Source organism: Corapipo altera, unplaced genomic scaffold (assembly GCF_003945725.1).
Source record: "Corapipo altera isolate COAL_440 unplaced genomic scaffold, ASM394572v1 61411, whole genome shotgun sequence".
NCBI lineage: Eukaryota > Metazoa > Chordata > Aves > Passeriformes > Pipridae > Corapipo > Corapipo altera.
The window spans coordinates 12,825,417-12,850,265 of NW_020884875.1; positions in this window are offsets into that span (position 1 = coordinate 12,825,417).

Consider the following 24,849-nt stretch of genomic DNA (forward strand, 5'->3'; position numbering starts at 1 on the left):
TGGGGCTCAGACCTTGTGGCAAAAGGGATTTTGCTTCTACATCATCAGAATCAGTTAAAATCCCACATTTTCAATGGGCCTAGTCTCTGGCAGAAATAAGTGATTTTCAGGGAATGTTTCCATTAACTAGAGGTACACAATCCCTGAGAAAGGTAGTGTAGCTCTATCTAAAGGCATGGGTGAGTGCCAGAAAAAAAGAAGAAATCTTTTGTTACTCCTGCTAGCTTGAATAATCAGAAAAGAGCTATCAATTTTAATAGGAAATAACCTAACCAATAAGTTTGACCTCTAAGTAAAGAGATGGTGGCAAAGGAGGTAGTGGTCAAAAATTCACCTGAAATTCTGCTTGTAACATATGGTAATAAAAATGGGTTTGCCATCTTTATAGTAACAAATGACGTGCCAGCAAGACATACAAGTCTCATCAGAAATTACTTCCATGAATTGTCAGGCCTGTTACAAATAAAATGGTTTTGCTTCTTAAGCAAGCAATGCAGGTGTAGAAGAGAGTGACATCTCTCTGATCCCTGTTCATTTCCTGTAAAATGCTTAGGAGAGAAGACAGTATCAGCCAGAAGAGATAAGCAATCTGTTTCAGAACAACAGAAATGTCTTATTGTAGCATGCACATAAAATATCTCAGTTTGAGTTTGAAGTGAAAGACTTCTCAGTAATACCTAAGAGCCCAATAGCATTATAGATGTAAGTAATTCTTAATTGTATTCTAGATGTAAGACTGAGAATGTCTAAAGATTTGTAGAGGCACAAAGAACCATCAAGTCCCTAAAGTCCTTGAAAGTAAGTGAGAATTAAATACTGGCATTTCTACCTTTGAAATCTCCTCTTCATTGCTTTGGACTTCAGAACAGAGATGTTGACTATAAAGAGCTGGATTGGGTTTTGTTTTGAAGTAAGACATTTATTAAAATCATCTTTATAAAATTGTTGGAATAAATTACTTCAAAAGTTTTTTGCCGGGCCAGGTGCCCAGAGCTGTGGTTACATAGGATTCCTTCCCACTGTTTTGCAAGCAATAAAAAAAGGGCATTTTTACACAACAAGCATGTTTTAGATGACCTATTGCTGGGATTTTTTGTGCATATAACCGTGGGCAAGGTGACAACATTCTGACTGACTAAGAGGTTCTTTAAGATGTGAGCCTAAGCCTACAAAGAACATGGCTTGGTTTACGGAAACATATTCTTCCTGCATTCAAACTTCATTGCTGCGGGGGATTGGGTGCAGTGGGAGTCTGAGATAAAGTATCTTTGACTTTTCCTTCTGAAAATCAAAGCTGGACCAATACAATTCTGGAAAATTGGGAAGACTAAGGGGACTGCTTTTCTGAAGCATAGGACTATGTTTCAGTCATACAAATAGATTCAGGTCCTGGCTTTAGCAAAGAGCCCTCATATGACCTTGGCAAGTGACCTAATCACTGTGCTGTGGTGACTTAGTCTCTGTGTCTAGGTTCAGTGTTTGCAAAATGAGAACAACAGTACTGTCTTTGTCTTGTCTGTTCATATTGAAAATTCTTCGGTGCAGGAACCGTTTCTGTGTGTTTAGCGAGGCTCTTGGCATTCAGCTCTAGGTGCTATTTTAATAACAGTACATCATTGCTTCTAGTTTCATCTCTAACCTTTTTGGAACAGAGTTGCATTTAGGAATCCTTTCTTTTAACCCCATCCTCACCTTGGGTGATTCAAAGACTAAGGGAGACCTCAATCAAAGTCACACTTGCTTTGCAATACAAGACAAATTACTTCCCTTTGGTAATCCTGCATGACCTGGCATTCAGCTCCCTTATGGGCAGAAATCCCATCAAATGATCCTGCTTAGTTTGATCCTGCCAGCTTTGAAGCCAGCATGTTGCATTGGCTTATCTTCCAGGGACTGGATTTGCAGAGTTTGTAGCTAACAATAAATTCTATTAACTGCCTCCATGGAGAAATCCAAAACATCTCAGCAGTAATAAAGATGGAGCAGAGATGCAGAGCATGGGAGGAACTGGAGACATCGCTGTATCCTAGAAGACAGCATTAGAAAGAAGGTGGAGGACTCACGGTGATAACCTATTTTACATATTATTGGGGTTCCCTACTGGTCATTAAACGTGTCTGAATGGATGTTGTCTCTTCAGAGCCAGGTGGAGAATGAGAACTACTCAGCACTAGTGAGGCCACACTAGGAGTATTTTGTCCAGTACTCTTTATCTTATCACAAGAAAAATAAGGAGCTACTGGAGAGGGTCCAGTGAAGGGCTACAAAGATGATGAGATGTCCGGAGCATCTCTCTTATGAGAGACTATGGGAGCTGCACCTGTTCTGTCAAGAGAAGAGAAGACAGAGAGGAGATCTCATTAATGCATATAAATGTCTCAAAGGCAGGTGCCAAGAATATGGAGCCAGACTCTTTTCAGTGGTGCCCAGGGACAGAACAAGGAGCAATGACCATAAAGTAAACCAAAAGAAGTTTAACCTCAACATGAAGATGAAGTTCTTTACATTGAGGATGGCAGAGCACTGGAACAAGCTGACAAGGGAGGTCATGGAGTCTCCCTCTCTGGAGACACTCAAAACCTACCTGGATGAGTTCCTATGTCACCTGCTCTGGGTGACCGTGCTTTGGCAGGGGTGTTGGACTAGATGATCTCCAGAGGGCACTTCCAACCCTAACAATTCTGTGATTCTGTGAGAACAAGTGCCAAACTGACTACAGGATTTTCAGATACGTGGGTCATGTTAAAAGTGTGACACATCAAAGATGCTTTGCTGTTATCAGATATGAAATGTTCTCAATTCTCAAGTGAAAAGAACAAATACTTAACATGCTGCAGCATCTACGTTTGCAGCTGACCTGAGATGATGGCTCTGTTGAAGGCTGTGTCAAAATTCCCACTTACTACACCTAGCAGTTGAGCTAGCTTTCCAGCTAGCTAGCACTAGGTAGCATCTAAGACGACTAACAACCAGCAAGGAAAGCAGTGCAATTCCATGCCGTATCCTAAAGAATCCTGACCCTCTGCACTCTCTGCAGGGCAAAGGTACAGCTACATTTTGCAGTGGCTCTGAAAGATGTTTGCTAATAGCTGATTATTAGAGGGTTGCAGTAACAAGATATTGTATTAATAAGGGGGAAGAGAAGACATGTTGCCAGAGATGAGGTACATGTCTTGTACATTTTATCAATGCAAACGAAAAAAGTATCACGGCTGTGATGCAATTTTCTTACTGTGTCGTGCTTAAGAATTGTTCAAATTTGGTTCTGAAGCTACAGCAAATTGTTGCACTTATCTGAGCAACAGATAAGTTTCCCCAATCCATTTTGCTCAAGTAGGAGACACAGAAGCTTCACTTTTTCACAGTAATGCCCTCTTTGTGGCTGTGATGGGACTGGATAAGTACGATGCTTCTTGAGGATAAATGCCAAGACCTTACTTAGCCCTTCCTGAAATAAAACCCTGAAAGGTTACAGAGGAAGAAATGTTGATTCCTTCTTGGCAGCTTCTCAAATTCCTCTTTTAAACAAACTTTAATTTTGACACTGGAGCTGTCTGGAGTTTCACCCAATAAATGTCCTGACTCAGCACAAAGGTTGTTAGTGAGTCGGGCATTCCACATTTGGGCCTTATGCTCTTGTTTTCAACTTCCAGCTGTGAAAGGTCTCTGACAGATGACCCAGGCCATGTGATTTTTCCCATGAAGGAAAAACCTGATGATAGGTACAGTATTAGATCTCTGCCTGATTTCAACAGACTCATCTGGAAAATAAAATGTAGCTCAGAAAAACCTGTCCTTTCCTTCTCTGCTTCACCCTGTCCTCCTTTCTTTCTACGGTTATCTCTGAGCCTGGGAGCAGCTAGAGGGGAATGACGGGAATAGAAACACACAGTTACAACCTAGAATACAAAACAACCTGTGAGCTAACTCATCTTCCTGAAGTAAAGCCACTTGCAAGATGTGTATCTAGTCTAAGTTAATCACTGTCCTTAGAGACCAGTGTTAATACCCATCAAATGCCTGGATCAAACTACCACAGGAGAATTCCCACGCGCCACTTCCTAAATGTTAACTCCCTTTTGGAACTGCATTCTTCTCCTTGTTTTACTAGTTCTTTGTTTCCAAAACTATGCCAAGGGCTTGGCAAATATTTTCAATGCCTCTTATAATGAGGAAGAAAGCCAGGAGATTATATATGAATCTGGGAATCTCCCATGCTAGGATAAAAGTGCACTGCAACAACTCAGCCTCTGTATGGCCTGTGTGATATGCAGCAGAGAGAAAAGGGTTAGTGGAAATAGTTTCTCCCTCCACACTGAAATCACATAGATGTTTATCTAATGGCTGGTATGTACCTATCAGTGGATTTGCTATCCCAGCACAGCTCCCTGTACCTTGCTGTGCTCTTGTCCTCCCCAGCCTGCACAGGGGGCTAAACAGTGGGCTGCACCACCACTTGCTCTGTTCAGGGGTGAGGCTCCACCGGTGGCAGATGTGAGGGTTGATGTTTGCCTTATCAGTACAAGGTGTGCCCCATGAAATCAGCTGCAAATTGAGCCTGCTGCTTTTGTCTCTCATAGACAATACATTCTGGTTAAGGAGATTGTGTTTCATTGTGAGCTCCTCAGAGGTTCATGTGCCAGAACTGGCAGTACCTCAGAACTCCCTGTTGCAGCAAACAGTCTTCCTTTGCTGTTAATTGTGAAGAGTTTTCTTACAGCTGTAATCATAATACTTGCAAGAAAAAAAAATTCCAGCCATGTTCTTCCCTAAGGGAGGTCATTTTATATGTTTCCTCTGGATTCTCTTATTTTCAGCCATCTGTATGAGTCTTTCAGACACAGGAGGGCAGAACTGATTTTGGTCTTTTCTTCCACTTGGGGTATCAGTGGTCCTTGGACTTTTTTTCAAGGATGGATTCCCAAAGATGGTCATCTACAACTGGAGAGCTGAATGCCTTCATCTCTCTATCTGCATGTAAAGTGGCTGGCCACTCTTCCCAGCTGGCTGCAAGTTTGTACTGGATTTTGCTTAAGGCAGAGCATGTCCAGGGAGGCTTTGCTTACTAGTCAAATATTGTGTATGGCTAGAACTATACTGCATCTTCCACACACTAATATCTGCACACTGTTTCATGGCCGAGGATTCCATGCCCTCAGCTGATAACTCCTAAGCTTAATCTGTTTAGATGTCTCATTCCTCATGTCTTATATCAGATGTCTATCTCATTGCATCTTCAAGATCCAGCACAAAGTTATGATGCCCAACCAATGTACTTCACTTTGACCACTCCATTGCTGGTGTCTAATTGTGTGGTACAGTCAAGAAATTACTTCAGCTTACCCTTAATGCCCTTGTTCTCTCTCTTGATGTCGTCAGGGTTATGCTTGTATCTGTTCAAAAGAGACTGTGTTTTGTAACTACTATGGGTTTGGTAGCCATTCCCATATGTCAGGAGAGATCACAAAAATAGCTATCAGGCATATCACAGGCTCTTGAATTTGTTAGAGAAAAAAGATGTGTTTCTCTCTTTTCTTGGGCTTACCCTAGCAGTTGTCCCTTTTCTTCTCTTAAGAGATTGTGTAAATGTGGTCACTTTTCACTGAGTCCAATTCTTATGAGTTATTAATTCCAGTATGCATTCACTTTTCTTTTCCCAAGATAAGCAGGTATGTGCTAGGGAAAAAGTGGGTTTTCATAAATTTTCTAAATGATGATAATCCAAAATCCTATCTGGATAATAAAATGTTAATAGTACATAGAAAAGAATTCAAGCAGCTCAGAAACCTAAACATAATTGCTTATGAACATGGAGTGTTTATTGCTGTCAAAATTAATCACTTTTCAACTTCCAGCTGTTAAAATCCTTCTGGCAGATCTCCAAGCAATTCTCCTTTGGTTACTTTTCCCTCAATTAAATATTAGTGCAGTTCTCAGGCTCTTATTACATAAGGAGCAATTTCAAATTACACTTCTCAGTTCTTTTAACCATAAACTGTCAGAGATTTATTCTGCTGCAAGGTTTTTTTCTCAACTCAGATTTTACTTGAAGTTTATACCAATGAAGGAGGAGCATTAATTTCATGTGAGTCTAGGCCTTAGTTGCAAAGTTTAGATGCAAACTTGCCAAGACAAGCCAGAAATTAGCTTTGAGGCTGGATGCTGCCAGGTGCTTCGCATGTTGTTGAGGTAAACGGAAACTGAGTGCACTTGGCATTCTCCAAAATGTTTAGTACTTCAGCAGAAGCTCAGAAAGCTGCAATGGATACAGAGGATATCTCTGGATGCACCTCTGTCTCACACGTAATACAAAGAACAAAATAGCTAAAATGTAGGCACTGATAGTTGCACCACAGCAGGTGCTTGCAAGGATTGTTTTGAACCTTCACAAAAAGCCACAGCATTATTGGATCTAAGATTGATATGTGAGCTGCAGTTTCATTTTATATACCAGCATTTGTCTGCAGACACTCTGTGACAGTAGGGATGCAGACAACTTCTTTGGGAATATAGGGTGAGAAAAAAGCCATGTCAGAGCCCTGGCGGTGTGTGTTCAGATGCAGTCCAAACAGTCAGGTTTATACCTGTGTGATAATAGATTATTTCTTCATCTCTGTCTGTGTACATAGAGTCAGGAATCCATGGCAGACTGATTTTCCTGTCTGAGCCATGACGACTAATATAAGGCTGTCAGGAGTCTACCAGCCTTAAAAACAAGATTGAAATACAGTGAAAAAGAACAATGTAAGTATGGACAATGCTGTTTACTTACTTTACTTATCACCTAGCATCACCTTTTTTAAAGTCCAATTTTGGCGTATGTGTTTAAAGGGGAATAAACATAATGATGGAAACAAAGAAATGTGACTCTTGTAATATCTAATTCTGTTTCTGCAAACATGTGTCTTGCCCCAATGAGCAATCATGGTTTTGGCTGGAATAAGTGTGATATGCTCCTGTTTTTAAAAATTTGTGTATTAATTTAGCCTCTTTTCGAGAAACAACAAGGCTAGATATTATTTTAGCAATTAAAAGCATCTATGTTTACTTAGTGGGTATTTGTGTGGTATCTTAATTCAGAGAAGCCAAATCAACACAGGACAGTAAAATACGCATAGCTGGAAGATTTCATTGCATAGCTGGAAGATTTCATTAAATGTCTGGTTTTGAGTGGAGTGGGATAAACCAAAAGTGTCTGAATACAGATCCAGTTAACTGTTAAAAGTGACCTGCATGTGTTCAGCCAAATTTATGCTATATAAAGCCTCTAAATTTCCTGAGAACCATATTTTTTAATGCCAACAAGTAAGAGGGGTTTTTTTTCATCTGTTGTTCCTTCATCAGTCCCTTTGCTAACACATTGCTGCATCTGTGGTGTACCTTCTGTGCCAATGATTGCATTGTGTGTGATGTCAGGTCTGTCAGGGGAGATTATAGAAGCAAAGTGGATGAAAGCCATGGACTGAGCAGTGTGTGTGCACATTTTTGATTGCTAGCTGCACCTTTTGCTTTCTAGACCATTGCCTTCAATTTGGGCTCCCTTCTTGTTTTGTCCTGACTGCCTCCATCCCAAGACAGCAGTAGCAAAGAAGTGAACAAATGCAATGAGAGTGGAAGAAAACTACAGCCATGGGGCAGCTGTACGATTTGGAAAGCAAGTCACCTATTTTCATGAAACTTTTAGACTCTATTTGTGAGAGCTCTGCTACTGTGTTGAAATTGGTTGAAACTAGTTCACAGGGTTTACAAGGTATTCAACTGGGAGAGTACATATAGCTGATATAACTGCATGAACCTTTCTATCTTAGAAACACAATTATTACTTCATCCCCAAAATCATCAAAGGGCAATGTAAATCTTTCGTGAAGATGGTAGGAAGAAGCAATCGTAATATAATTAAAAATTTCAAAACATTACCTTAGCAATAATATCTGATTCAGTATCATCTCAGAATCTCAAAAATGCCATCTTTTCCTGCAGAAATAACCTTTGACAGAGGAATTAATTGTCACACAAAACAACTGACCGTCCAGGGCAAGAAACCTTTTTACGGTTACTATAGGAATTTAAAGTGCTATTTCCAGGCCTAAGCATGTATATGCACATGCAAATGGGAACCAATATTATCCCATTCAGGTGCTTGGGTGTATATGTTTGGGAACCTGTGTATATGGGTACATCAGTTTTAATTTTTTAAAAAGAAGAGAAGTAGAAACAATTTACTTTGAACTGATATAATTTCTGACACCCTAATTTAATTTTAAATTGGCTTTATTGATTTAATGGAAGGCAATAAGGAATGGAATTTAAACTTAGCAAAAATAATCCATCCTATATATATACAGGAATATTGCTCAGGGCTGATCAATAATTTGACAATTTAAAGAAAAGAAGAACTTGATTCTCAGCTGGAAACAATTTCTCAGAAGAGTATACTTGATTTTGGAAAATGTATGTTCTTGTTGGATAACCAGCCACGCACTTTTGACATTCACCTGAATGTGATAGCTTTGTGTTTACTTTTTCCTTGAAAAAACCTCAAATAAAACAACTATTGCTTTTCCTGACAACATTTTTTTGTCACCTTTCTTTACAGTAAGTAAAAAAATAATTTGTTTGTGCTGATTTGATTAAATAGGTGCAGGTATAGTGTAGACAGTTCCTGTAAGAGCTCAGGTTTCAAAAGGAAGCTCCTCTTACTGCAAAAGGGAAAAATGCCTTTCCCAAGGCATTTATGAAATGAAGCACAATTTTTTAGATGGAACGCGAGAAGACTTTGAGAAGTAAAATGGGACTGATACAGCACACAAAATTGCAGTTTATTGTCGTGTATGACATAGGCAGCCATAGGGCTGTGAAGAGGATGAGAAAGAATTTGACAGTGTGTAAGTAAATGTTGCAGCAAAGAGGGCTCTAAGCTGTGCCACATAGTGTGATGTGGGAGTAGTACTTGTTACTTCTGTGTCTTCTGTTATTCTTGATTTCCAATGCAGAAAAATGAGAAGTGTGCTTAAAATACTTTTCATCCACCTTCCTCTTTGCATTGAGTTTCCCCAGTGCAGAACAAACTTTCTGTCAGCTCGGGTAACAAAAGAGCAGGTCTGTATCTGTACAAAATATTTTTCTCTGTGGAGCAAAGGGTTTAGGGAGCTGAGGAATTGCTGCAATGCTGCCAGCTGCCTCCTCAAGCATTCTTGCTCAGTGCTGTACTTCCAGAGTGCTGGGAAAGGGAGGGTGACAGTGAACAAAATCACATGAGATTGACAGTAAACACAATCACTCTGTGGGTGAGGAGCAGGAAAGGGAGATCCCGAGGAGGCTTTTGAAAAAATGCCAGATATTTCATAAAAGCATGAAGAAATCCCTGAACCTTGTGATCACATATTATTCTCCCTCCCTCCCGACTTGCCCTGGGAAAGGGAAGAGCATGTTCTCTAAGCCTAGGGGTTTGCCTCTGATGCTGCACTATGCTTATTGTGGTTAGACTCCTTCATGACCAAAAGAGCTGCCTATGGCATGAAGGTACCAGTGAGATGCTTATCACAACCAGCAGGGGCACCAGACACGGATCAATGGGCAGTCCTACAGCTGCTTCAAAAGCCTGTAGAGGCAAAGTGCTCCCCAGGACCTTTCCATCACTGAGAATGTCTCACCATGGCGGGGCAGGGGTCTTTCCCTCTACTGTGTGTGCTGACAGCCCGTCTGCAGGATGTCTACAGTCTGCTGCTTTTATAGTATGATACCTTGGAGGTATACTGGCAAAAGGAAGTGAAATGACAGGAGCTAAAGAGGGTCCAGAGAGCTAGAAGAGCACAAGGAGAGGTTGGATTAGGAAGCAACCTATCATGCAGCATATAGTAGAAGTAGGAAAGTACATAAAGTAAGAAAAGTATTAGTGAAAAGAGGCATCTAATCCCCCCTAGACATTAAAGTGCTTGAAAAAATGGTACATATCGGCTCTCAAGACTGTTAGTAAATACTCAGAGTTACAGTACTATCCATGTGCTTCTGCTTTAGCAACTTGCACTCATGTCTGGCCATAAAAATTCTGCCATAAAGTACTGCTTGGCAGAAAATTGTCCCTGTGAATGTTGGCTCAGCATGTGGGCAGAGCTGTTGGTTTTCAGAAAGACAAGAAGAGCTGCAGTGCTATTAGCGTCTGTAGAAGGAATCTCAGATGTCATAAAGTGAACATAGTTGCACTTTAATCTTGATTTACACTATGGGAAGGGGGACCATCCCTTGCTAGTTTTTGCTTGGAACAAAAGAATACAGATTGGTTTAGGAATCTCAAACACACATGATCTTAGCCTGTTCTTGCATTCTCACATCTCTCTGGGAAATATGACAGAATTTGGTGGCCTTTGTGTTTTAGGAAAAGAGGCTGATTCCCTATGCAGCCTATCAGAGCCTGTGTCACCAGAGCTGGATCTTGCCCTGAGAAGGGCCTGGATCTGACCTTGCCTGTTTATTTCACTTGGAAATTCCTTAAATTGCTTTCTTACCATCTCTAGTAAACAGGGGTTCTAGCTCAGTCCTAATCATATGGGTATTCCTGGCCTCTGAGTTTCCTCAGTAAACAAAACAGTTATTCTTTCTGCTGCATTTCTCCTAGCAGCAAAAACACCACTGTGCTAGGGGAAAAGCCTATTGACCTACTGGGTACAAGAATGGCCCGGGGCTAAGGCTGGCATGCGCTTGATTATTTCCTCTGATTAAACTGCACTGTGGATTTTCTTCTCTTTCTTTTCTTCCTTAAAGGTTAATGCAAGTAAACCTGAAGAAGTCTGTGGAAATGCATCTGAGAAATTTGGGCATTACAAGCACTTGACAGGTTAATATGCATATCTGACCAGGTTCTCATTCTCCGTGACCTGTACTTGTGTATCCTAGACATGTCTCAGCATCTTGTTGTCACCTCGTCTCTGCCCCAGCTGTTGCAGTGAGTGTGAATATTGCTGATGGTGTTGCAATGACAGCAGCATTGCAGTGTGCTGTGGCTGCTCCATTCAACCTTTCAGGGTCCCTGCAGCCAGGTCACCTGTGACAACCTGCAAAGTCCCTTCAGGCTGTATGAGTTGAAGTAAGAGACATGATTCTCTTCAGCTTTAATGGCCTTCTTTTTTTGTGTTACTGCAGCATCCCTGTTTTTATGGAAATAAGCATCTCATTAAGTGCAAACGTGCTTAGGCCACAGACACATGTACAAGTTTTGCAAGTCTGTCTGCAAACACATGATGTTACTTTTGAAAGTCATTTAGTCCCAACAGTGCCGACTAACACTACAGTCAGTAGGAACGACATTTCCCACTCTTTCAGGTACCTACCTTTTGATGCATGCCTTGCTGATTCTTTGCACATTCATGTGTACTCTCTGCCCATTTGTAAACACAAGCTGAAGTGTATTTTTCTCCTGGTTTACCTTTTGGCAGATGTCTGTCAGCAACTCTGCAGCTTGGCTCTGTCACTTCATGTGGGCTGTGTTGTAGTCTAAGCACACCTGTTGATTTCGGTTGGAACCAAAAGGTCTTTAAAGTGACTCTGGTTCATAAAATTAAGCAGTTATTCTTCAATTGCTTTTAAGAGCAATTTTACCTCAATATGATCCAACTTTACCAAATGCAGGCTGTTTTATGCACAGACAATAGACAATGTGTGTTGTTCCCACTTGGAGTTACTGTACCCAAAGGATGTCAGTGTTATGAGTACTGCTGTCATGAGTATCGAGGTAGCAAGCTCTGGGTGAATATTCCCATTGCACAGGAAGCACACTGCTGTTACAGTAAACTTGTTTTGCAAACAATGCTCAGGGAAATAACTTGTACTCCTCTATAGTTGCTAACTTTGCATAAAGAGAAAACTGAGAGATGCTGGTGCATGGACTGTAGTGAATATAGGTCTTTCCTATGAGAGACCTTCTGCCTTACCCAGAGGCTCCTTCCTGAGCCAAAGGTGGCAGGTCCTTAAATTTCACGGTAAAGCCAAACTTTTCCAATAGACACAAGCTTTTTGCTAACTACAGACTGGGCTGTGAACAGCATGAAATTATTCCAGTGTAACTGTTATAGGCCTTTTTCCAGAGCCCTGGTTTGGGATGGAGACAGGAAAAAAATCCCATCAGGCAAAAATCCAGAACAAAATAGCATCCAAAAAGGACTTCTGACAGGAGATCAGGACACTCCTGATAGTCCTGGCCTCTTACAGCCAAAAAGGGATGCCAGGTCACCTTCAGCTGATGTAACAGTGTTGCTTTTCTGGAATTAATTGTATCTGCTGTTACTGAATGGCTAGGATACCCTTACCGGAGGTAGAATCTCATTATGTGCACAGATTTTTTTGCAAATACCTCTACACTGGATGCCCTTAGATGACCAGTGGTGTGAAAAATAAGGGAATAAGAGGACCCTCATGGAGAGAGTGTTTTCTTTGAGTTGCCTAAAGTTATATTAGAAGAGTGTGTGTTCACCACTCCGTTCTAGCTTGGCACCAGTGGCTGAACTTGTAGAATTTTATGTTGGTAAGCTTGAGTGTCTTCGGCTTGATCCTGACTGTCCTGTTGGAGGTGACAATGCAAATTAGTATAATGAAACAATAAGCTGAAGACTGGTAAATCATCCGGATGAGACTGTATTTCATTGTAAATGCTTGGATATGGTAAATAGTATAATGAAGAATATGGTTAGCAGGACATGGAATATACCAGAAGAATCGGCATGAATTTTATGAAGGAAAGGCATGCTTTGTCAGCCATTAGGATTCTTTAGAACCAGCAAGCCCATAATATTAAATATGTGGATTTTCAATTAGATGTGGATTTTCAAACACATAAAGTTCATAAACTGTCATGGCACTAAAAAAAAAAAAAAGGTTCTTTCAGGATTAAGTGATTCATTTCAGGGTTAAATGGTTGACTAAAATACAGGGGGGAAAGAAAGAATTTTTTTTCCTAATGGAAACAGAAGTCATGGTTCTACTCACCATGTTCATATGATCTAAAAAGCAGGATGAACAGTGAGGTGACAAAATTAAAAGATAATACCAAAGGATTTACATTATTGGCAATGGAACCTTATTGTTAAGAACTGTGTAAAGATCTTACTGTAAAGATCTGAGGTATTTGAGTGACAAAACAGTAAATTGACAGATGATATCCCATTCTGAACACATAAAGTCCTGCCATAGAGAAAAATAATGTTTAAGCAAGTGGTTTATAGCAAGCAAAATAAGTACTTTTTCACACTGCACCGAATTACACTATGGAATTAGTTGTTACAAGAATATATGGAGAACAAGAATGTTAAAGGTTAAAGAAATGACTGAGGAAGTTAAAGGAAGAAAGGAGGAAAAGGAGAGTGTCTTTTGACTTTAGAAGTCCTAAGCACATGCTGATGTTATTCTGGTTTACATGGAGCATGATGTGAATAGCCATTGCGTCTCCTTCCTGCTCATATTCCAGAAATGATGCCTATTGCCAGAGACAGCATGAAAAGAATTAGAAAGATTTTCCAGAACCAGACTTGTGATTTAATAAGATCACAAATCAATAAGTGAATTAACTGTAGCTTAGAAAGGGGGTAAGAGTTCTCTTGTAGAGCCTTGCCTCAGTTGCAAACTGGAACATCGCTTTTACTTTACTATGCTCAGGATAATTTTATTCAAAATCTTGTTATATTAACCCAGTGTCTGAACACAGTCCTAAACAAAGCTAACCAAAATTGTTGGGGCCCAAATTTTCAAGAAATGTGGCTGATATCTGGCCATGAATGATGTCCATACTGTAAAAATAGAATTAGTAGGTATTAATCCTTTGACTAATCAAGATATGTACTGTGGAAAGGAATCTTTGCACACCTCCTATTTTTTTTTGTTTGTTGTTGTTGTGAGAGGAAAAGTTATGTGTTTAATAAACTTATTTGTTAGCCTTTAATGTGCTGCTCCTGACAAATATGTTCATGTCACCATTTATTTAATGAATCCTACACTGAAGCCTGTCCCAAGAGGAGGATTGCTAAGCTGCATCCTGTGATTATATTCTCCACAATGAAGTAAGAGAATTTGTATAACCGTGTGTCCAGTCCCCAGAGGTGATCAGGTATTTACAACTGATATAGAGAGTCACTGAATGTCAGAGAGAAGAGTAGAAGGGCAAAGCTTCCCACTGTATAACCCAAGAGGTTCTGTCAGGAGAGAATGGAGAAACAGCATGGCTCCAAGAGCATGTCAATCTCAGTTGTAAAATCTCTTTAGTAGATAGAAGGCCTCATTTCCAGTGTGGCTAATCAGTTTTCTACTGGTGCAAATCTGTTGGCTTCATGGGAAACTCTATTTATCGATTCAAGTTAAATTTTTCAGGCTGAATGATTTTTATTGTTTGGGTTTTTTTTTCTCTGACTGCACTCAAGAGGTAAGAGTGGTGTTAACCTCCCTTTCTCTTCAATGGATGGCAATCAGCATGCTTGTCTGTGATACATGAACCTGGAATTCAAAACTCAATGTTCCCTCACATTTGAGAGAGTGTCCCCAACCTTCAGGCTTCTTCTGTTTCACTGACAATCTCCTCTGTGCATGTTTTTTCACTCTGCAAAAAATGGTCCTTGAAATTAAGATAGAAGTCCATATCCTGCTTCTCAAGGGGGCACCCAATTTATCATGAAATTATAGTAATATTTTTTCCCTTTGTTTTTTAACTATTTAAGTATCTTATAGCAAAATGGAACACCAGTGGGATAAATTCAGAGCAATTCTATACACTCGTCATGTCATCTTCCATTATGAATACCATATAAAACAATATGCAGGGAACATCCAGAAGTTAACTCCCTGCCCTCTGGGTTATTGGTTAATTAGAGAGACTTGTTCTACCTCACTGGTTTAGTAGATGTGGCCTAAGATTAGCACTTCATATTCATTTTCTTAGCTTTTTGCTAAATGTGTGGAATAGGATCTCTTTTGTTGTTTTACTTTTTATGCATCAAACTGGCCCTTAAAATATATAAATTCTATCTGGATTGATCTGCAACTTCTTTTTTGATTTGACTACCAGTCCAAACTCTAATCAATGTATTTAAACCTGTATGAAACTGAGGCACATACTGTTTATCTGCTTACTAGTACCAGGCCTTTGATAATATCAAATGATTACCCATACAACAAAGGATCTTTATCAATATAATTTCCCATAAATTTGCCATTTTAACTTTTTGACAAAGCTCACCTTTTATTTTTCTCGATGTATAGCTTTACATTCTTTTTCAGGTAACAGGCAGTACTTCAAACGAGTTCTTTTAGTTCAGTAAAGTAAATGGGAGCTATGCATAACTCCACTGGGTTCAGTATTATTTAATGTTTTTCGGTAAATATCTTTGCAGCACTAAAATCTATCTGTGTGCTAATGATTTTGTCTGCTACAAGTTGGCTGCATTCTTTTTTTTCCCCCAAAGTCGTGAAGTTAACATATTAGCTTCAATCCAAGCAGCCGTAAGTATCTATACTCAATTTTTATATGACACAATTCTTCTCACTCCACTGCACGTTGCCAGTTGCCAGAATAAGCCAGCAAGATCTTGGGATCTTGTTACACCCAAAGCTGCTGCCAGACTCTCATTTAATGCGTGGTCCAGCCCAAAAGTTGCAGCCATTACTCTCAAGGGCAACACTCTCATATTTTTTCATGGTCTCATCACTTTAACAGTAGCAGTAATATTGCTGCCTTCTCTAGGGAAGTCCGCTGAGCAGCTGCAGCTTTGACACACTCTCTGCCAGCCTCCTGAGTGGCATAGGCTACTGTGTACATCTCATACCTTAATCCAGCTTTCTGTGCTGGTTTCCTCTTTGCTTCCAGAGGAAGTTGTTGTATTGCAGAGGAACTTGTTAATCAGATTGACTTAGCTGCTAAGCTGCTAAGGGGAGTTTCTTGGCTTGGCACCCGGGGATATGTAAAAGGCTTGTTATTTTGAAACCTATTGGTCTTTTTGTTGTTTTTCCTTTTCCCCTCAGATATTGCTTGGCAAAAAATAGCCCTTGCATGATGAAGAGGTGCAGTCAGAGGACAGGGTGGGAGCCAGAAACTTTCTACCCACACTCTGTCACTAATCCCCTCTCTGGTCTTGGCAGATCCTTCTGGCTCAACATGAGGATCTTCTATAATGGGAATGCACAATGAGAATAATTATACTTAATGAGGTAGGCTTGGATAATGGATGTGGTCCTCTTGCTTGCAGAGACATGGTGCAGTGTGGCCATGAGGAGGGCTGCACTTGCAAATCCCTAGGGCAGGACAGGGCAGCTAGGAACTCCTCACCATGTGCTGTGGGGAATGGTCATTTGTCCTCACTTTTCGTTTGATTGCTGGAGCTTTGCAGAAAATATGCAGGTCAGTTTGCATATAGGATGTACTATATTAGAACTACCTGTTCCTGTAATCCTCACTGGCTTACTCCATCTGCCATCGACGAAGAACTTCCTCCTCTGGAGGGGATGGGAGTTTGAATGGGAGACATACATATAAATGTCTTGTGCCATCCTCACGGCAGCCTTCAATTAGTATATTGGAGCCTGGATGGTCAAAGAACAGGACTCTGGAACTTCTCAAAAGGGATCAGAGAAGATATTCAGGGACAGTTAAGTGAGGCAAGGCAGGTTGGCAAAATGCTATGGGAAAATGAGAATTGCTACCATAGCTGTCCTTTAAGGTAATAACTATTTATACCATCAACCTGCCTCCCCTGTGACCTTCTGCTAAGTTTTAGTACAGCCTTTATGTTCTAAAATAATTAAAATGAGATGCTTTGTGTTTCTTTTGCAGAATTTTGTTTTCCCATAAATATCACATGAATTTTGTGTCCGATCTGAAAACAAAATGAACAGTTTTGGCTTCTTTTGAAATTGGAGAAATGAGGCCACACCCTTTTATTCCCCTAGGCAAGTCAAAAAATAAAATCTGTGGCAGGGAGCTCAGAGCTCACTTGGCCTAGTTTTCAATCCTCTCGTGAAACTCATACCAGAGTTACATAATTTATCTAACTCCCCTCACCTGATTTTGGGTCCTCATTGCCTCTTCTCAAAGAAAAGCAATTATTGAAGAAGTAAAGATTAATAATAATAAAAACATGGCTCAGGACAGAGCATGTACTTGATAGATTACATCACTTCTAGCTGGAGAAGAAAAATTTGATGGCCTGACACACAGCATCCATAAAAATCCCTTGTAACTACCTCCATAGTAATGATGGTTTTTACTAGTATGCAGGGATGTCTCTTTCTATATCCTCTGTCTCATCCCATTCTCAGCCAACTGTGTAAGCAAGTGCTTCTAGTGAAAATAATAGTGGTGCGGATTGCTCATGGCCTTTAAATTAAGCACACTTAAGCTATTGCATGGCTTCTCAGTGCATGCCACCTTGCAAGATCTATCCTGTAGCTGCTCTGTTGCTTCCTTGCGTTACTGGTCTTGTGTGGATGCTGGAAAACTGAATAGCTCTGCATGTGATTCACTGACAATGTGATTTGCATGAGTGTCTGACTAAAAATACTAAATTTTTCATTTCAAACATCACCTCTTTCAGTGCAACAAGAAAATAAGCTGACATCCTTGACTTTACCTCATACTGAGGTTTTAAAGCTGTAGATGTGTGAGTATCAGATTACTTCCTAGTGAGAATGAAATAGCTTTTTCCTGAGGGCACTTGACCTACTTCCAACCAGAGAAAGTAATGTGGTCTTCAGATGGCAAAACTAAATCTTATCCTTTATGCCTTAACAGTTCTGTTACGGACAGGGCTCACTAATGACTAATTACTTCAGATTCAAAGAACATCTTGGGATGTCTGTGATAATTAATGACAAAGATGCTTTTATTTAGAAACCAGTTTTCCTTGAAGCCCCAAAAGCCTTTTTTGGCATGGAAATATTTGCAGAATGGAACAACAGCTGAAGTTGGAACTTGCTTGTTTATTAAGGCCAGTGCTTAATCCTGACTGCTCCATTATGAAGCCTGTATACCTCAAGGCCTATGCTGAAATGCTTTTACACCTTGAAGCCAACTTTCCTTAAACTGTTGACCAGTTCAGCATTAGTATCATATAGATGTACATGACTCAATGTGAGGAAGGAAGAGGTTATTCCTGCAGAGAGATAGTGCTGTCTCCCAACCTGCATCCCAGGTCTGCCACACACTACATCTGATGCCTGGAAATTACAAGAAACTAAAGGTATCTGACATCAGCAGTGCTTCTAAAGATCTTGCTGCACTAGTTTGTCTCGCTTTGTGGTGTGTGTGTCTCAAACGGTGTTCAACAGATAGCGTAACAGAGTTCATGAATAAACAAAAGGTCTTATTGACAGTGCATCTCTATGGTCAGCTCTCAAAATGTGTCTCAGGTTATCTGGGATTCTATTATTTTTCAGCCAACAAGTGCATTCAGCTTGACTCTGCAGGATTTGGGTAGGTGTTTCACTGCACAGCAGTGGCTCTTGGTAGCCAAGAGCCTTGGCTCTTTAGAGCCTTCTTTAACCTGTAGGGAATAAATAAACTGTGCTTGCTGTGATGCTCAACGTGCCTCTCTTCACAGCACCCACTTGGGTGGAAACAGTTGACTGTCTCCTTCCTTCATCTTAGAGACAGGATCTACTTCATGGCAAATGTGCCATTGAGAGACTCATCCACTGAAGGGCATAGAGAGACTCTGAGTGCCTTGCGTGAACTGTGTATCAGGTCCTCCATTACCAGTTTTGCTTGAGGTAGTGAGAGGGAACAGGAGGATGCAGCTTTTTGATTGTTCCTGCAAGTTCTTTGGGTGAGTGAATATCACTTGGCTGTGGAAGGTATTTTAAGAGAGTGTGCGGTGAGCTCTGGGGGACAAAGTTTTGGTTTGTGTGTATATGAAATTCATTATTAAAAAGATTAGTTCTCACAGTTTCCTCCAGATTTCTCTTTTCATCAGTCAGAGATTTCTTCCTAGTTTCTTTCTCTAGCCACAAGTTTCTCCAGACATTATCTCTTTCATTAATTGTTTGGTCCATCATCCTTTTAAGCAAGGAACTACTTGTTCCATGTTAGTGGTTAGACATATACCTGAGAATGGAGAAATACACCCTGCTGGGAAGCACATAGCTTCATCAAGTGCAGGGACAATTAGCATAAGACCATTAATCTTGGCATAATATAGGTAACTGAAGACCAACGAAGTACAGTCAGTGCTCATTTTCATACATGGCTTAGGTGGTGGGACTGATGTAGCTGACCACGTTCCAGAGCTATTGTTTGCGAACAGCAGTCTTCATTCTTTCATAGCACTCCACAAGGTTTATACTCCATGCACAGGCTTTGACCAGTGATTTTGACATCAGTGATTTTTATGAAAATCATTTTTATGTTGGGAAAAACACAAGGAAACACATTTGTAATGTAAAAAACTACTACTCCCATTCCATCCAGCCTTCTAGCTCCCTCTTGCTTTCTTTACCTGGGAACTTCCCCAGCACATGCAGTAGTTCTGGTGCCACAGGGCTGATGTTGCACCCTGTGTTACCTTTTCTCACCTGCTCAGGATAACAGTGAGACAGTACTTGTCCATCAGTAGAATTGTGCGGTCCTTATGTCCTGCTTTCTGTTGAGAAATGTACTGCGCCATTAATGCTTGTATGTGCCTTCTTTCTCTGTGGATTGATCTAACACTTGCTTATAAGAAATACTGTGTCTGAGAAAAGACATAAGGGCAAAGAAAGGCCCCAGAGGGCCCATGAGGGTGCTGGCTGTGCTAGCTGAAGCAAGGTCGGGAACATTAGTCTTCCTCTCTGAGGACAGAGGCTCTTTTGACTATGCTTCTTCCTTTAGCTTCAAGCCAAGATTAATACTTGGTTGCAGAGGCTTTTGTTCCTGCCCCCAGCAGAGTTTTATATTGTCGTTCTAATCAATTTTCCCCACTGCAAGATCCTCTTGGGAGTGGAGCAAAACAGCAGTTTGCTCTGTCTTTTGCGGCTTGGAGAGCTTTGGGACATTCAATGCTCTGCAGAAGAAATTCAGCACCCCAGAAAATAGAATTGCACTGTAGAACAATTCAAAAGTAAAGGACGCTTTGGCTTGAGTTTCTGAAGACTAAATGGATAGATAATGAAGACAGAATTTCCAACAAACAGAGTGGGCATGGGCAAATTATAGGATGTAACTGAGATCTGTCATACCAGTCTCTGTCTCTGCAACTGGGCACACACATGCTCTAGTGCACCCATGAGGGCCTAAAATGTTCTTTCCCCCTTCACTTGAACGTCACCCATTTTTCTGATTGCAAAATAACTACATATAGATTTAAAAACATTTACTCCAAAATACACAGTGTGTGTTTGTTACAGGTTCATTTTAGCTGCCTGTAGGCAATCGGCCAAGATTGTTGGTGCATTACTGGTTGTTCATTGTCAGTGCAGGATGTTGGACACTTAAGACATACGGTAAAACTTTTGATGATGAACTTGCTGCCTTTGAAACCAGCACTCTGCAGTGGAAGCAACTCTGCAAACATCTAGAAAGTGAGGTATCTCACAAGCCTTTCTGGAATTATTCTTGTGAGTTAGATCTTGCTAGTCTAAACAGCACAGAAAGCAAGTAGAGATTATGAAAACCATTAAAGCAGACTTGTGGTAACACAACTTGGATGCATGCTAATGAAAATATCTTTTTATTACAATTCTAATTCTCACTTTAGACACATTCAACAGAAGAGCCGTTATGTAGACCTGTCAAACAGAAACATCCTTTATTTTGTTAAATAGACACTTTTGAAACTTAGCCATGTGATACGTTGTTGTTGACTAAATTTTTATTTAGAATATATAAAATTAATTTACCCTCTAAGTTTATGGAAACCTACTGGCACACCCTGTGTATTGCACTGGAAAGTTATAATTTTTCTACAGCTGTTGCAAGAAAATGAAGAAACATTTCTGATGAACACATATGTTTGAAGTTTTGAGAGTATTTTGGTTACTGATCTGTGGTTTACATATAAAATATTCATACAAGACTGAAATCCCAGTCTGTGCAATGAAATTTGTAGAAAGAATTTTGCAAGGAAATCTAAGTAGTAACAGGAATTGTTTTGGAGTTTTGGGGTTTTTTTTAGTAAGCTGATGGCTCCCAGTGTGAAGTGGTCATTGTTCAAAGACTTAAGAATGGAAGCTGATCTTTGAACTTTGACATTTTTGTCATTGTAGGAATTAATCTGAATAATGATGGAAAAAGAATTTGAAAAAACACTTGAAAAAATATTAGGTTGTCTACAGTGAATTGATTATGAAGGTCTTATCTACACCTAAGTAATTAAAATGTATCACAACTGTGTATCAAGAGTTCCTAAATTGGTTTTTTGTTGGTTTATGTTTGTTTTTTTTTTTAGTCTGCGAAAGTTGTAGCAGGATTAGTGCTTTTTTTATGTCTGATTCCAAGTTTTTTGCTCAAGAGGAAGGAAACTACTGACTTAATTCTGAAAGTGATGCAGATGTGTGTCCACTGTTTCTCTGAGGGACTGGCTGATGAACTCTAATTAGCTGCAACTGAAAAGGGGTGAACTTGCTCTGCTGCAGTCTTAGAGTAAAGCTGGGTTTGATCAGACAGTGAATGGATCGGGTAGGAACCATCCATGTCTGAGCTGCGGTGATTGGGCAGGATGAGATAGGAGTTACTTTATCTATCTACTATGGAAACACGTGGGATGCCCAACTTGCTCAGGTGATATTTACAGTTTGTTTTTACAAATAACTGCAGCATCCACTGTATTTTATCAGGGATGGGCATGAAAAGGTTGCAGGTTGTAATTTGAGCATCTAATGTAAAAGTTTCATTGGGCTTCTAAACCAATGGTAGCAGAAGTTCTCTTTCATGAAGGATCCATATGATCTGGCAGAGGGAAGCAGATGCCTACTAAAGCTTACTGCTGACCGAGTAAACTCAGTTGTGGCTCTGAAAAGACTGCCATGGTGAAAGCTGTAAAGCAAGTGTGAAGTGAAAGGACAATGAATGTGGACTAGTAAAGGTGGAGTTCAAATATAAATAGCCAAAAACACAACCAAAGTTGAAAGATATTTCCCAAGACCTACCTGCCTATTGGGCCAAGTATTGGGGAGAGTATGTATGCTTACATGTTTTACATGGGTTTGTCTTTCTGTTGATATTCTGTTCATTCTGAAGATGAATTAAAACCTTTTTTAGTTTCCAAGTACTGTAATAGTGATAATATTATACTGCACTCGGGCATGCCATACTCCATTCAGAAATGAGCAGGTAGTAGGACAGTGACTCAGATATCTGCAGCAGATGCAACACAGTGAGAGCTGAGAGGTGGCTGGTGGGGAATGGTACAGGAAGAGCAAAAATGTCTTCACTAGAAGGGGTGTATTACCCAACAGAGGCAAGAGATCAAATTGCAGATGGATTTGTTGAGGTGAGTTTCCACTGTTCTCAGTGTAATGCCACCCCACAGAGACAGCTGTACCATGCTGGGGAAAGCCTGGGATTCAGGCAACCTGCACCCAGTTGACAGTGGGAACTATTTTCCTACCAGCTGCTCTTCTTGCTTCTAACTGAATGCTACTCACGGCCTGCACTGATTTAGGTTGCTAGTTGTTACTCAGAAAAGATTCTGCATGTAAAATTATTCACTTTCCATATAGCAACTGGGTGTCTTATGGCAGCTAGTATTCTTATTTACGAGTGCAGCAGGATGGATATAATGCCCAGTAATACCAGAAAAATGCACTGAGTGAGCTAAGATGTCTTGAAATGTTTTAGGCCACTGTGGATGGAAATGCTTGCTTCACCTGTCTGATGGATACCTGCATTAAATCAGGTAAAAAGTTCTGCAACAACTCTTTAGGCTTAGAAATAACAACAACAGTGGGCACAAGTACAGAGAAAAAACCCTTCATTGCCCTCTCCTATTGCAATGGAGATTCTTTTATGGAAAGAGAGGTGGTGACAAGTCTATATAGTAAAACATTCATCTGTCCCACTACCAACACTGAGAGTAAGTGCTGAGCAGTTTTATGTCTTCACCTTTTCCTTCTTGACCTTCTGTGCTGCAAGTGGGGGTGTGACCTTTTCCTTCGCTTGGTTCATTGATTTCCACGCTTGATAATGCAGGTCTTTCCTCTGCCCTTTGACACCAAATTAAACTTTAATTCCAATGAAGGTGGAAGGCCTGCTGAGTGGGGGTTCTGCTGAACACTCAGTGAGATCTTCTGGGAGTTAATTACACTGCAGATCTCTTGTCCTCACAGCTTATTAAATCCTGTCCTCCTCTCTGGCCTGATATTTCCAGCAAAAGGCCCCTCCTTTTTCCCAGGTGGCTGCTATCTTTCCTAGATAATAACTGCACCTTGCCTTCTCCTTTTCCTTTTTATACAGAGTAGGCCTTTTTCTGATAGCAGACTGATTTGCATGCTGTCATAAAACCTTATCAGCATTGCCCTGGAGGACAGTAAAACAAACTGGTCAATTAGCCATGTACAGCTCTTTTTGATTCCTGTGATTAGTTATTAATGTAAGTAAGCAGAAACCAATTTCAAACTTTGTACTTTGAGAAAGCAAAATAAACAGCCTATAAGGGCAAATAAGAACATCAGTGGCAGGCGTGTAATTAATCACAGTAATTAAGTGGGTTTAAATACTGTACTAAACTCAAGACTGCTCGGGAAGCTCTTCTGTGGTTTTTGTTTTGTTTTGTTTTGTTTTGTTTGTTTTTCTTTGTGGTTGTTTGCTTGTTTGTTTGTTTTTGGTGGGTTTGTTTGTTTTTTGTTTTGTTTTTGTTTTGTTTAATATGACAGGTTAAAAAAGCAGTCAGTGAAAGATAATCCTTCTGCCTCCAGAAAGTGAAACAGAAAGTGTTTCATCAGCTCATTTTCTCCATAGCATTTTTATAACATGTTGTCCTCTCACCCCCTCACCCAACCGCTGAAGCATTCTGTGCTAGCAACAAAATTACCTTAGATCAGCAGGTTCTGCCTGCACTGCGCAAGTGAACACTGCCACAAGGGCCCTTGCTTTCACAAGCATAGAGTAGTGATTCTTGCTCTATTTCCAGCTTCATTAAATCTCAAGTGACCTTTCTGAGTCAAATCAGCAGCTTTGATGCAAACACAGGCCTCCTAAATGTTGGAGGTGAGCCTGAATTCATTGATTCCCTTCTGGACCTTGTCTTAGACTCTGGTTCTCACAGCTTGGGGAGTTTGTTTCCTCATGCTATGGAGAAGGAAGGACTCCAGCAACACATCTCCAAAATAAATTTTTTTCAAGCATATTCTCTCTACAGTGTTGCTGACCACCGGTACCACACAACCACAAGTCAGGCTTTGAAAAACCATGAGACTTACCTGAAAATCTTGACATTCCTTTTGTGTTTGAAATGTTCTGAGGTCTTTACTTATATTCTAGGAAGTCAGTCTAGTTGTCTTTCATGATAACATTTGCCAGACTATTTTCCCACAACTTCTTCTTGTAAACAAAACCTGAAGTTTTCCCCAAAAAAAATACTTCAGAAACCCTTAAAAAACGTACTAAATGTACCCATGAGGAAAGACTTGGTCAGGAGTCATCTATAAACTGCAATGCTTTATGAATAATCATCTTATGAAGTCATTGCAAACCTTCACTTAACAAATATAATTTATCATCCATTTTAAAGAGGATCCTAAAGATCCAGTTGATACCATGGATACTATTTTCTATTGTTTACAATACAGAATTCTACATCTAAAAAGGTTTGCCCTTTTTACCAAAGTAGCAGGATCCATTTCTTTTCAGCTTTTAACAGTACTTTTAACAGCCCCATGCCCAACCCCTCTCATCTCTGGTGCTCTGTA